We start from the raw sequence: 14,315 nt of genomic DNA, 5'->3' as shown, positions 1-14,315 counted from the left end.
TTGCAGCATGTACAAAGTGATGTTAATAAAACATTGATTTAGGATGATAGATATTTTAAGGACACTGGGTAGCAGCCACTGCAAGTCTTATTCCAAGCAAGCCCATTAAAGTCCATAGACATGGCTGACATAGGTTTGCCTACTCTAAGTAGAACACAGCTGGATGCAAGCCAGTTGCTTTTGCATGGTTCAGATGTCAGGTGAAAATTAGGCTGTGGAGCCCAAGTGTTCATATATCAATTATTTTTTACTGTAATGAACATTTGTTAAAACTACATATTAAATAAAAACATGTGCAACTTCTATCATTCACCGTCCTGTTCAGCTACTTTTTTAAAATAAAAGATGGCACATGCTACTGACTTCTGCTCATTGCTGATTAATATGTGTTATGAGGATCAAATTCCAAGACGTGGGAATACAATTGTCAGGTGCTTTGAGCTTGAGGCAGGAAGTACAGTCAGAAGATCTGGAATATTTTTCCTAGCTAAAAAAACACACCAGTGCAGGATCTCAATGAGAAGCTCTCATTATCTCCATTCATCATAGCATAATTGTTTAAAACTAATCCCATAACTGCCCCTTCATCTGGTCTGAGAATTAGTGTTTCCAGAATGTAGTTTTATTTTCTTCTGTATTTATATAGATAAATAATAGGGGTTGTGAATACAGTCACAGATCACGCACCAGCTAAAAATGTGTGGTGGAGGCCAAGGTCAAGTTTAATGTAGAGCTTCTCATTCATGAGTAGAGCTCCATGGCTTGCGGAAGGGTTCACAGAGACATATAAAAGGAGCACAATCCTAGAGTTCTTCAGTCACTCTCTGGATCCAATATCCACACACCAATTCCTATAGTCAAGAAAGGTAAGCTTGTTTCCAAATATTTAATCATTCTTCTTGTTTTCTTCATTGCAGGGAAACGAAAATTCTGAGCACGTACTCTAGTGGCTCTGGTCTTGCAAAATCATTCTGAACGGAACGTGCACAGGAGCTATGAGTCTCAAAACTGGATTTTTTTTAGTGTTTCAGATTTCAGCATCTCAACTGGCATGTTTAATTTCAAAGAGCTAAAGTATTCTCTATAATGGACCTTTTATAGGTTTGTTGGCACGGCAAAGGCGAAAGTAAATGGTACCATCGAATTATCTCTTCATATCTGTTTCATGGATTTGCAATATTTAGTTCTGAGGACTGACCATTTAAGCCATCTTTGGGCTGTTAACTGGAGTCCTCAGGGCAACTATGAAGTAGTGACTTCCCTGGAGATATCATATCAACTGAAGAATATTTCATGCATTTTTGATACATAGAGATATAAAATAATTGATGTCAGCAGCATTAAAAATCTAAACCATATATATAACCAGCCCATGTGTGATATGCATCCAGCTATGATAGAAACTGGATTTCATCTAGGCTCTTATTTATTTTATACTTGAGGAGAACTCTGAATTCCCCTTAACACAGAAAGCAAATGGTCCTGGATTTACAATGAAGGCAGAATCACTATTGAATTCTTGGTTGGACAAATTGGTCCATTCCAGCATTCATCAGGCAGATGTTTCTCCCCTGCTTTATACAGCAAGCAAATCTTAGTTGAATATAGGGAAATTCTTTCACTGTGTCACAAGTAGGAGGAAAGGATGTGAAATAGGCAGCTCTTAACGCAAAGCACCACTAAAATGTGCCTTTAACACATCTGACAATGTATCGCTTAGTTAACTGGTGATCCCTTGATTTCCTGCAGCTCAAGCTTCCTTCTCTTCCTCAAGATGTCCTGCTGTTGCCAGTGTGGCTGCTCCCCTTGCTGCTGCAAGCAGTGCTGCAGTTCCCCCTGCTGCGGCTGCGGCTGCGGCTGTTGCAAGCAGTGCTGCTGCTCCCCCTGTTGTTGCAAGCAGTGTTGCTGCTCCCCCTGCTGCTGCTCTTCCCCCTGCTGTGGTTCCGGGTGCTGTGGGTCTTCCTGCTGTGGTTGCAAATTCTGCTATCCCAAGCAATGCAAATGCTGAAGAACCCCAAGGGAAGCTCTGGATGCAAACAGGGAGTCTACAGCACACAGCCCAAGAAATAATTCCACCATCAGGAGCTCTGGCTTCAAGGCTGCTGGTTGACTCCTTGCACTCATCGTACAGCTATTCTCCTAGGAGCCATCTCTAGCAAGGCATTTGAAATGGTGCCTTCATGACACTCTCAATGTGTGTGACTCTTTCTCTTTTCTCTCGCTTCTACATTTCTAAACCTTCTGCTGTTGTAGAATCTACCTGCTTGCATGGCAACAAATAAAATGATAAAGCATCACTTATATTTTGGTGTATCTTTCCCTTAAATTGGGGTGAGAGGAGGCTTCTGGATACCTGTTGAAACTCACACACTCCCAAGAATATAATTCCCAACAAATTCCTTCGTTGCTTCACTAATCATTTCATTGTCCAGAAGGTGAAGGAAGCAGCTAGGTCGGAGATCATCTACATTGGACGTGGTCCTCCCTAATAGGCAGGAATTGATCTTTGAATTGGAAGTACTGGGGACCTTGGAAGGAAGTGATCATGTCCACTTCCCTTTCCTCGGCATACCCTGGCGTGCTCCAGCAATCTCAGTCCTTGCTGCAAGGAGGTTTTCCTATCTCCTTGCAGCGTAGTCTGTAGGGGCATCCCAGCCAGTTCATCCCGAATCTGCTCTTTCAGACCCGCCTTGTATAATGCAAGCATAGATTTTCTCTCCCATCCCAGTTGCTGGAAGTACATCTGAAAATCGGCCCACTCCTCTGGCACAGTCTGGTTTCCCTGTCTGAGGCTCATGAGCTTCTGGGCAAGCGCCTCTTCCGGTAAAGGATCTAGATAAATACTGCCCATCATTTTTATGAAAGCATCCTAATTGGCAAGTGCTCCATCATTGCTTAACCTGAGGGAGTCACAAAGTGTCGAGCCCCTGCCTCTACTGAGAGCCAGTGTGGTGTAATGGTTAATAGCAGTAGACTCGTAATCTGCTGAACTGGGTTCGCTTCCCCTCTCCTCCACATGCAGCTGCTGGGTGACCTTGGGCCAGTCGCACTTCTTTGAAGTCTCTCAGCCCCACTCACCTCACAGAGTGTTTGTTGTGGGGGAGGAAGGGAAAGGAGAATGTTAGCCGCTCTGAGACTCCTATGGGTAGTGATAAAGCGGGATATCAAATCCAAACTCCTCCTCTTCTTCTTCTACTAGGCTAATGAGGAATGACACCCTGTCCTTGCTGTTTTGAAGGCCACATCTCTGAAGGCTTTCCTGAAAATCGGGGGGGGGGGGGTATGAGGCTCTTGGACATCTGCCTTCCATATACCTCCATCACCTGCCTGGACTGCCCCCCTCCCACTCCTTCCAACCTGGTTAGTGGAAGCTTCAACTCCTGATTTTGCTGCCAAAGTACCTGAAAAGGATCTGCATGCAGGTTCTGTCTTTCGATTGCACCCACCATGGGGAGCTGTTGTTGTTCTTCCGTTATCGGCTCCTTCCTTTGCCAACTAATGCAAAGAACTTAGAGAAGGGTCATTCTGTCAGGAGTCTAGGTTCCCAGCATAGATAATTCAAAAGAAAGAAGGGTTTATTGCAAAAACCAACAGATATCTCTAGATGGCTCTAACAAAGCCTCTGGCATCATTACTCATGATGGCCCTTCTGAAGATTCCTTCCGGTATCTAAATAATATATTGAAACAACGCCCCTTGTGTCTTTTCTTTTGCTTCCTATCTAGAAGCCCTCCCACTCGCCAACTCCTCGGAGAGATTGGATTAGTGCCAACCCCTTCCTTTCCCGATAAACTGTCTCCTTTTCTATTCGCTCCCATTTGATCTTCCAGCGTGCTATGGCAGTGTTCTAGCCTGCTCTCAGCTACTGTCTTATCAACTCGCCCATCAAAGTCTGGAAGAGCTGATTTCTGCAGCTGCCGGCTCTTCTTTGCCTACCTAACATCAAAGCCTCCCTGTTCCTGGCTGCTTTCTGCAGGTGGCTGCAAACCCTCTGTAGTGAAGTTAGAAAATCTTAGTATGTCAAACGCTGGTTCATGCAGGAATGAGGCATGGTGGGAGAGATAAAATTGTGGCCTTCTAGGAATTGGGTGTTTGGTCTCTTTAAACGTAAAACTCCCTGTCTCTAGAAGTGTGAGTCAATTACCACTTGACTCTAGGCAGGATGAAGTGTTATCTGATTTTCAGACCCTGGCACAGCTGGGGGCCTGAGTGTGGCTTGGGTTGTAAAAAAGGCACAGGAGGCTATCAAGTAATTTACAATTTAGGAGCTGGTATGTGTAAGAGGGGACGCGGGTGGTGCTGTGGGTAAAAGCCTCAGCGCCTAGGGCTTGCCGATCGAAAGGTCGGCAGTTCGAATCCCCGCGGCAGGGTGCGCTCCCGCTGCTCGGTCCCAGCGCCTGCCAACCTAGCAGTTCGAAAGCACCCCCGGGTGCAAGTAGATAAATAGGGACCGCTTACTTGCGGGAAGGTAAACGGCGTTTCCGTGTGCTGCGCTGGCTCGCCAGATGCAGCTTTGTCACGCTGGCCACATGACCCAGAAGTGTCTCCGGACAGCGCTGGCCCCCGGCCACTTGAGTGAGATGAGCGCGCCAACCCCAGAGTCTGTCAAGACTGGTCCGTACGGGCAGGGGTACCTTTACCTTTACCTATGTGTAAGAGGGGGCATGGAGTGGCACTATGGGTTGAACCACAGAGCCTAGGACTTGCCGATCTGAAGGTCAGCAGTTTGAATCTCCTGAATGGGGTGAACTCTCGTTGCTAAGTCCCAGCTCCTGCCAACCTAGAAGCTCGAAAGCACATCAAAGTGCAAGTAGATAAATAGGTACCGCTCCAGTGGGAAGGTAACCGGTGTTTCCGTGCGCTGCTCTGGTTCGCCAGAAGCAGCTTAGTCATGCTGGTCACATGACCCGGAAGCTGTATGCCAGCTCCCTCGGCCAATAAAGTGAGATGAGCATCACAACCCCACACCTGGTCATGACTGGACCTAATGGTCAGGGGTCCCTTTACCTTTACTTTAATAAGAACATCTCTGTATAAGGAGATTCTCTAAATATCAAGACATCCCTCCATGGAGTCTTGTTTTGAGTGTCTACAACTGCATCCATACTCCAATTCTTATATCAAACCATATTGTCCTTAATATTTTTTTTACACTACCAGTGAGTCAGAATCCTGCTTTTGTTTCCATCTGTTTACATTGGTCTCCTAAATAACTTAGACATTTTCCCCATTCTTTTATAAAGTTTTTATCCTTTTGGTTTCTGGGTTTTACAGTCAGCTTTGCCATCTCACTGCATTCCATCAGCTTGGTTGCTATTCTTCTCTGGTAAGGACTTCTTTCCAACTCATTTGTCATTTTAATGAAAGGTGTGGATATAGCCAAAGGTGATGATTAGATGTGCTGTGCTTGAAAGACATATCCATTGCTACTTAGTCATGAATATGCCACTTTAGTGGTGCTGAACCGCAGCTGAAACAACCCTGACAGGATGCCATGCATGTGCTCTCCCAATGAGATATGGCCCCTTTTCCAATATTGTATGTGAGATGGAGATATGCTCCCTAGGAGCTGAGCTAGTGATGCTTTCTAGGCTGGGAGCTCTTCAGCTGGAGATACTTAGAGATTGCAAAGCAGATCACCTGTTTGGGGATCTTTGCCACATTCTGCATCTCAGGGCAAATGAAGACAACAAGGCTATGTACTATGCTTTAGAATTTTTATTAATTGCCACAGGGAAAGGTTTTCTTTTCACAGAGGAGTTATTCAAGGAGGTGAAAGGAGAGTGACTCCCTGGACAACCAAGGTGATAAAGAGAAGACAACTGGCATGCCTCCTTGAAGGAAAACAAAGCAAAGTAAGAAGGAGATGAGAAGAATCCAGGGTTGTAGAAGGAGGCAGGAATAAACTTAAGACAAAGGAACAGATGAATCCAAGGAGCCTGCCAGCATGGAGGAGGCAGCAGCTCTCAACCCTTCACTGAACTTCTTCAGCAGCAGCCTTGCTTAGGATAGCAGCAACAGGAACCACAGCCGCAAGATCCGCAGCCACAGCCACAGGAACCACAGCCGCAAGAGTTGCAGCAGCAGGGGGAAGAGCAGCAGCAGGAAGGAGTGCAGCAACAGCAAGGAGTGGAGCAGCAGCAGCAGGGGCAGCAGCAGTACTTGCAGCAGGAGGGAGAGCAGCAACAATTGGAGCAGCAGGACATCTTAGCGATGGAGAGGGAAGGCGGAGCTGAAAGGATTCAAGGGATTTCCCATTAAGTAAACAACATCCTCATCCATATTAAAAACACTGTAGACAGATGCTCTGCATTCAGGTGACCAGAAAAGACATGATTTTCACATCATGTTTCCCTCTGAATGATCCTAAAAGTACATTTTGGTTAGCAAAATGGGATGCATTGTTGTCTTGGCTATGCATCTCTACCCTTCTGCTTATCTAGCGCATTGATCCTTGATTCTTGCTCAGGTGTCAGGTGTGCTGTGCCATTTCAGGAATTGCACAACAGATTGTTCAGTAACCACCTTCTTCTCCACCGGGAGCCAGTGCTGGTTTCCTCATGAACATACATGTTTGACAGGTGAATTATATTCAACCATCATAGTTGTAGATCAATATGAAATGTGTGCTTGGTAAGACAACCCCCGCCCTGTCCCGCCCCCCATTTTATAGCTGTGCAAGACAATAGTAGGCAAATTTCTAGTCCTAAAATGCTGAGAGAATTGAGGCTTGAAGGCAAGATCCTAGCTTCTCTGTGAATGAGTAAAGACATGCTTTGTATCCAGAAGACCGTTTTGAGATCTTGAATCCCTCATTTCCAAGAGAGAAGTAAATTCTGAATTTGAATTAGAATCCAAGAAAACACGCTTTTGTCCATGCACAACTCCCCATGTGGCAGGAGGCCAAGATTTGTCACCAAGAGATAAATAGTGAGCAAGTTGCACTGAAAAAATAGAGCTGCTAGACTACATCCTCAAGACCATACCTTTCCTGGAACTGAGAGAATGAAGAGATAATTGGAGTGAACTTACCTTTTTTCAGTTGTCAGAATTGGTGTGGATGTTGGATCCAGTGAGTGAGTGAAGAACTCCTGAATGGGGGGCCTTTATATACACCTCTGTGAACCCTTCCGCAAGCAATTATGAACCACCCAATGATGACAAGGTCTTCATTAAACCTTAATATGGGCCTCTACCACACAATCATCTGCTGCGTGATCCTTGACTGTGTCCACATCCTTCCTTTCTAAAGTCAGGTGATTAATGCTATTCTGCAGTAGTAACACTCTAATTCTCCCTTCTGTCCAAAGGGGGCACTTATAGGATTGCTTGAAATCAAATATGTTAAGATGAACAGGCATCATATGGGCTTCTGTGAAATATCTGGTGCCTAAGGGATTTAGTTTTCAGATTGTTTACCTGTAAGGACAACATTTAGGCCATTCTTCCTTAGTACAACCTTGCAGCATGTATAAAGTGATGTTAATAAGACAATGATTTAGGATGATAGATATTTTAAGGACACTGGATTGAAACCACTGCTAGTCACACTCAGAACAGGCCCATTAAAGTCCATAGACATGGCTGACATAGGTTTGCCTACTCTAAGTAGAACTCAGCTGGATGCAAGCCAATTGCTTTTGCATGGTTCAGATGTCAGGTGATAATTAGGCTGTGGAGCCCAAGTGTTCATATATCAATTATTTTTTACTCTAATGAACATTTGTTAAAGCTACATATTAAATAAAAACATGTGCACCTTCTATCATTCACCGTCCCCCTCAGCTACTTTTTTAAAATAAAAGATGGCACATGCTATTGACTTCTGCTCATTGCTGATAAATATGTGTTATGAGGATCAAATTCCAAGACCCGTGAATACAGTGGTACCTCAGGTTACATACGCTTCAGCTTACAGGCGCTTCAGGTTACAGACTCCGCCAACCCAGAAATAGTACCTTGGGTTAAGAACTTTGCTTCTGGATGAGAACAGAAATTGTTCTCCGGTGGTGCGGCGGCAACAGGAGACCCCATTAGCTAAAGTGGTGTTTCAGGTTAAGAACAGTTTCAGGTTAAGAACGGACCTCAGGAATGAATTAAGTACTTAATCCGAAGTACCACTGAATAAACGTCAGGTGTTTTGAGCTTAAGGCAGGAGTTAGAGTCAGAAGATCTGGTGCATTTTTCCTGTCTCAAAAAACCAGTGCAGGATCTCAATGAGAAGCTCTCATCATTTCCGTTCATCATAGCCTAATTGTTTTAAAACTAATCCTATAACTGCCCCTTCATCTGGCCTGAGAATTAGTGTTTCCAGAATGTAGTTTTAATTTCTTCTGTATTTATATAGATAAATAATAGGGGTTGTGAATACAGTCACAGATCACGCACCAGCTAAAAATGTGTGTTGGAGGCCAATGTCAAGTTTAATGTAGAGTTTCTCATTCATGATTAGAGCCTCATGGCTTGTGGAAGGGTTCACAGAGGCATATAAAAGGACCACAATCCTAGAGTTCTTCAGTCACTCTCTGGATCCAATATCCACACACCAATTCCTATAGTCAACAAAGGTAAGCTTGTTTCCAAATATTTAATCAATCTTCTTGTTTTTTTCATTGCAGGGAAACGAAAATTCTAAGCAGGTACTCTGCTCTTGAAAAATCATTCTGAATGGAACTTCCACAGGAGCTAACAGTCTCAAAATTAGAATTTGTTAGTTTTTCAAATTTAAGCATCCCAACTGGCATGTTTTATTTCAAAGAGCTAAAGTGTTTTCTATAATGGACTTTTTATAGTTTCGTTAGCACGGCAAAGGCCAAAGTAGATGTTACCATCGAATTATCTCTTCAGCATATCTGTTTCACGGATTTGCAATTTTTAGTTCTGAGGACTGACCATTTAAGCCATCTTTGGGCTGTTAACTGGAGTTGTCAGGGCAACTATGAAGTAGTGACTTCCCTGGAGATATTAACTTTTTCTCATATCAACTGAAGAAGATTTCATGAATTTTTGATATATAGATATATATAATAATTGATGTCAGCAGCATAAAAGATGTAACACATAGATATAACCAGCCCATATGCATCCAGCTATGATAGAATCTGGATTTCCTCTAGGCTGTTGTTTATTTTATACTTGAGGAAACCTCTGAATTCCCCTTAACACAGAAAGCAAAGTGGTCCTGGATTTACAATGAAGGCAGAATCATTATTGAATTCTTGGTTGGACAAATTGGTCCATTTCAGCATTCATCAGGCAGATGTTTCTCCCCTGCTTTATACAGCAAGCAAATCTTTGTTGAATATAGGGAAATTATTTCAGCTGTGTCACGAGTAGGAGGAAAACAATGCGAATTAGGCATCTCCTAATGCAAAGCACCAGTAAAATTTGTTTTTAACACATCTGACGATTTAGCTCTTTGTTAACTGGTGATCCCTTGATTTCCTGCAGCTCAAGCTTCCTTCTCTTCCTCAAGATGTCCTGCTGTTGCCAGTGTGGCTGCTCCCCTTGCTGCTGCAAGCAGTGCTGCTGTTGCCCCTGCTGCGGCTGTGGCTGTTGCAAGCAGTGTTGCTGCTCCCCCAGTTGTTGCAAGCAGTGTTGCTGCTCCCCCTGCTGCTGCTCCTCCCCCTGCTGCTGCTCTTCCCCCTGCTGTGGTTCCGGGTGCTGTGGGTCTTCCTGCTGTGGTTCCAAATGCTGCTATCCCAAGCAATGCAAATGCTGAAGAACCCCAAGGGAAGCTCTGAATGCAAACAGAGAGTCTACAGCACACAGCCCAAGAAATAATTCCACCATCAGGAGCTCTGGCTTCAAGGCTGCTGGTTGACTCCTTGCACTCATCTTCCTGATTCACTCGGCCATTTGCCCAGTAGCTATCTCTAACAAGGAAGGCATTTGAAATGTCTGTGACTCTTTCTCTTTTCTATCTCTTTTCTATCTCTGCTGCATTTCTAAACCTTCTGCTGTTGTAGAATCTACCTGCTTTCACGGCAACAAATAAAATGGAAAAGCATCTCTTATAGTTTGGTGTATCTTTCCCTTAAATTGGAGTGAGAGGAGGCTTTAGGATACCTGTTGAAACTCACACACTCACAGGAATATAATTCCCAACAAATTCCTTTGTACCTTCACTGATCATTTCATTGCCCAGAAGGTGAAAGAAGTAATAAGGGGATCATCTATGTTGGACCTGGTCCTTACCAATTGGCAGGAATTCATCACTGAATTAGAAGTACTGGGGACCTTGGAAGGAACTGATCATGTCCTCTTGGGTTTCATGATACACAGACAAGGGAAATCTGGATGTATTTGAACATGGACTCTGGATTTAAGAGGACTGATTTCAAAAAGCTTAAGTAACTGCTGAGTGAGATCCCATAGTCAGAAAAACTCAAAGAGAAGATAGTCCAGGAGGGATGGGAGTTTCTTAAATCTGAAATATTGTTTTGTTTTTTTTAAATAATATTTATTAAGAGTTTCCAATTATAACAATATAAAAAAAACAAAACATCCAAATTTAAGATCTTATTTTCCGTAACATCTTTCCAGGACTTCCCCTCCCCTCCCCCTCTTATATTCCAATTCTTACAAATAAATTCAGCAATTTATTATCCCAAATTTTAACCTTATTATCATTAACCCAATTTAAAAATATTTCCCCATCTCCTAAGATCGACCTATTCCCTTCCGCGCGTTCCCCCCTTTAATATACATAATAGATTAAAATATAATAAAATAAAATATAATTTTGCAGCCTTTGGATTCCAAATTTCCCTCCCCCTTTTCCTGGTTGCGTTCCCCATATTGATCAACATCTGATGTCTTCCTGGAGCTCCCACATTTATTTAAACCATAGTCCTTTACCAGTCTTCTTTAATTTTAAATGTCCAATCTTGGAAGGAGTCTATCTCAAAAAGGCCCATTTTTTCCATCTAGATTTTTATATACTTGGGAGTAAAACTCCAATTTTATTTCTTAAACCTTTCAAATCTGGATGTCCCAAATGTTCCCACTTCCAACTTTGTCCAATTCTTATTATTCTTGTTGTTCTTGTTAATCTCTCTCCTCTTTCTTTTCCTGTTTTCCTGCACAAATGTTCTAGTTCCAAAAGCTTCTAAATTCCACTGCAGAGGCTCTGTTATTCAGGAACGAAACATGATGCCAAGTCCCTTCCATTTTTCAATAGATAAGTCTATTGTCTACTTTAGTGTGTAAACCTCTGTAGCCAAAATAATGTTCCATTTCTGCAGTTTCCCAGGAGATAAAAAGTTCTGTCAAATTCGATGCCAACAACTCGTAATATCCCTCGGCTCCTCTAGGTGGATTGTAGTAACTCAGTTCCCTTCCAGATCACGTCCACCAGTCAAAGTAACTTATTATTCCTTGTTTTAAACATTTTGTATCCAATTTGTAACAAATATAACCGGCAAAGTCCTCGTAACAAAGTTCTCATTTTTGTTCTTCTGCTTTGACAGCTCTTTGACAGCTGTCAAAACCTCTCCTTGTCTTCTCCCGGCGCTCTAACTAAAACGCTCCCAGGTTCCGGGGGGGGGGGGGTTGCTTTTTGAATAAATTCCACTTTTCTCCTCCAGCTCAATCTTATAAATTTCCATCGCGAAATTTCATAACTTTATCAAAATAAGGTTGCGCTCAATCTTAGATGTTAAGTCCTTTACTTTAGCTCCTCTACAACGGGGGGGGGGGCTGACTTCCTTTTTATGCCTCCCCCGCTCGTTCCGAATTCTTTAAAAATTTCTCGCCTTTTTTAATCCAAGTTCCGATTACTCACGGGTTATGCTTTTAAGTCCAAATTTCCAATGGAAGAAGTCAGCGCTCTCCGTCGAATGGCATGCGGCTTCGCTCGGCAGGGGAAGCGGAGGACTCAAAGCACCACCACCCCCCCCCGTCACCCGTTCGGTAGCCTTTAAAAAGGCTCCTTCGCGGGTCGGGGGGGGCTCAAAAGGTGCCAGCCGAGTCACCATGTCCATGGGTTTTAGCGCCCATGGTTTTTAAGGGTCCCCGCGTCGCCGGCGCGGTAGGACCCAGCCCCTACCGAGCAGGCTCCCTCCGGAGCTCGGAGGGAGTCCGCCATTCGGCGATGGCGCCAACCCGGAAGTCTTAAAGCTGAAATATTGAAGGCACAAATGCAAACAATACCAACAAGAAAGAAAAGTTGGAGGCATCTAAAGAAACCACTGGGGCTGCATGAGTAGTTTGTAGATGAGATGAGATGAGATTTCAGAAGGGCATATCTGCTAAATGGAGGAAATGAGAAACATGAAGGAAGGGTCTATAGCAGTAGCCAACAGTTGCAAGATGAAGGCCAGGCAAGCAAAACTCAGAATGATCTCGGTCTTACAAGAGAGAATGAAATAATAAAAGTGGTTTCATCAGCTATGTTTGAAGAACAAGCAAGCGGTATGTCCTCTGGGTGGAGAGGACAAAGAAATGCTATTGGGTGAAGGAGGTGAAACTGCTGAACCCCTACATTGTCCCTCTCGTCACTTAAAATTAAAGGAGAACTCAACCTGGTGACAACAGGATAAAAGGTGCAAGGAAGGAACTGCAGCCTCAAGTAGGAAAAGTTGTGGCAAGGGAACACCTAGCTACTTTAAATGGATTCAAATTGGCAAGGCCTGATGAGGTGCGCCCAAGGGTACTAAAGGAGCTTGCAGATATAACCACAGAGCCTCTGTCTGTAAATTTTGAGAATGCATGGTGGAAATGTGAGGTCCCTGCAGACTGGATAAGGGCTGATGCTGTTCCCATCTTCAAACAGTTTGTGTGGGTGGAGAAGACTCACATAGCTACAGACTGGTCAGCTTGACATCAATACCAGGAAAGATTATAGCACAGATAATTAAACAGTCGACCTATGAGCATATAGAAAAGGATGCTGTGATTACTAAGACTCAACATGGATTTCTCAAAAAAAAAAATGTTCATGCCAGGTGAATCTCAATTCTTTTTTGGATAGATTTACGAGCTTGGTGGATGTTGGGGCTGCTGCGGAAATAGTGTACCTTGATTTAACTAAGGCTTTGGACAAAGTCCCCCTGGCAGTTGTAGTGTTTTGATGATGGGATGGAGATGGAGAACCTGCCACCAGAAATTAATAGAATCATAGAATCATAGAATTGGAGGAATCATAGAATTGGGAGGAAACCCCAAAGGGCATTTAGGAAGGAAGGATCATAGCTCCGTAGTAGAGCATCTATTTTGCATGCAGAAAGGTCTAAGTTCATCTCCGGAGAGCTGATGCCAGTCAGTGTCCATCTTATAATGAAATGCCTCCATACAAAATGGGTAGTACCGGTATATTGGAATTTTGAGAGTACTTTCTTTGTTAAATAATTGAAGAATGGAGGGATATTGAGGCTGATTTGAACTAGTAGCCATTTGAGTCTACTTATCCTCAGCCTACCAGGTAAATTCCCAGCCTCCCATCAGTTGGGGTAATGTAAGATCATGTGTGTATTTGTGTGTGTTTTACCTTTCATTGTCTAAAAGCTGACTGCTGGAATATCTCAGACAAGAAGGTCTTCATGCAGTGCATAGCTAAAACAATGAAAGGCGCTCCCACGGGAGGCTGTGTTGACCACCAACCTAGATGGCTTTAAAGCAGGAGTTGACAAATTCATGGAGGTGGAATTTCCCAGAGCTACTAACCACAATGGCTGTGCAATGTCTCCAAGTTTTAGGCAGTGATGGTTCTTAATACCAGTTGCTGGAAACCACAGTGCTCTTGTGTTTGTGTTCTGATTGTGTGCCATAGGCCAGGGGTGGCCAGCTCCCAAGAGACTGTGACCTACACACAGAGTTAAAAAGTGGCAGTGGGGTTTAGGTCAAAGTTGTTGAGTTTTTTAAGGGAGGAGGTAAAATGTTGAGCTTTTTTTAGGGGAGCCACAGTTGTTCAGAGTCTTTTGGAGGAGCCAGCGATCTACCAGTGATCTACCACAGCTATCCAGTGATCTACTGGTAGATTATGATCTACTTGTAGGACATGCCTGCTATAGGCATCTGGCTCGCCATTGTGAGGACAGGATGAGGATACTGGACTAGACAGGCCATTGATTTGATTGAGCAAGCTCTTCTTAGAATCATAGAATCTTAGAGTTGGAAGGGAGTCAAGAGTCATCTATTCCAACCCCATGTTTGTATGTTCTTAAATTACCTGGAACACAGTCATAAGGACAGAAGTAGACTGCTCCAAATGATCCCTCCAGAAGAAATGACCAACTAGTTTTTTCCACTACCAAAGAGTTTCCTACAGTGACTCCATTGAGATGTCTTCAGGAAGAATGCAAGCACAGGTTGGA

At 43.5% G+C, this 14,315-nt stretch overlaps 4 long non-coding RNA genes across 4 annotated transcripts in view; 3 read left to right on the top strand and 1 right to left on the bottom strand.

The window, feature by feature from the left end:
- Positions 1-14,315, top strand: part of LOC309330125 — a 55,360-nt gene that overhangs the window by 36,374 nt on the left and 4,671 nt on the right. The gene's annotated exons all lie outside the window — the stretch shown is intronic.
- LOC309330615 lies at positions 821-2,301 on the top strand. Its single transcript, XR_014151513.1, has 2 exons — positions 821-866; positions 1,750-2,301. It is a non-coding gene; the product is annotated as an uncharacterized lncRNA (long non-coding RNA).
- Positions 5,701-7,139, bottom strand: LOC309330129. The gene is made up of 2 exons (XR_014151293.1): positions 7,033-7,139; positions 5,701-6,232 (listed from the first exon to the last, which is right to left on the bottom strand). It is a non-coding gene; the product is annotated as an uncharacterized lncRNA (long non-coding RNA).
- Positions 8,522-10,011, top strand: LOC309330224. Its single transcript, XR_014151391.1, has 2 exons — positions 8,522-8,567; positions 9,451-10,011. It is a non-coding gene; the product is annotated as an uncharacterized lncRNA (long non-coding RNA).

Source organism: Podarcis erhardii, assembly GCF_964252035.2.
Source record: "Podarcis erhardii genome assembly, chromosome: 15".
Classification (NCBI taxonomy): Eukaryota; Metazoa; Chordata; class Lepidosauria; order Squamata; family Lacertidae; genus Podarcis; species Podarcis erhardii.
The sequence above is the reverse complement of the archived record's forward strand: the minus strand, read 5'-3'. Positions and strand labels throughout refer to the sequence as shown.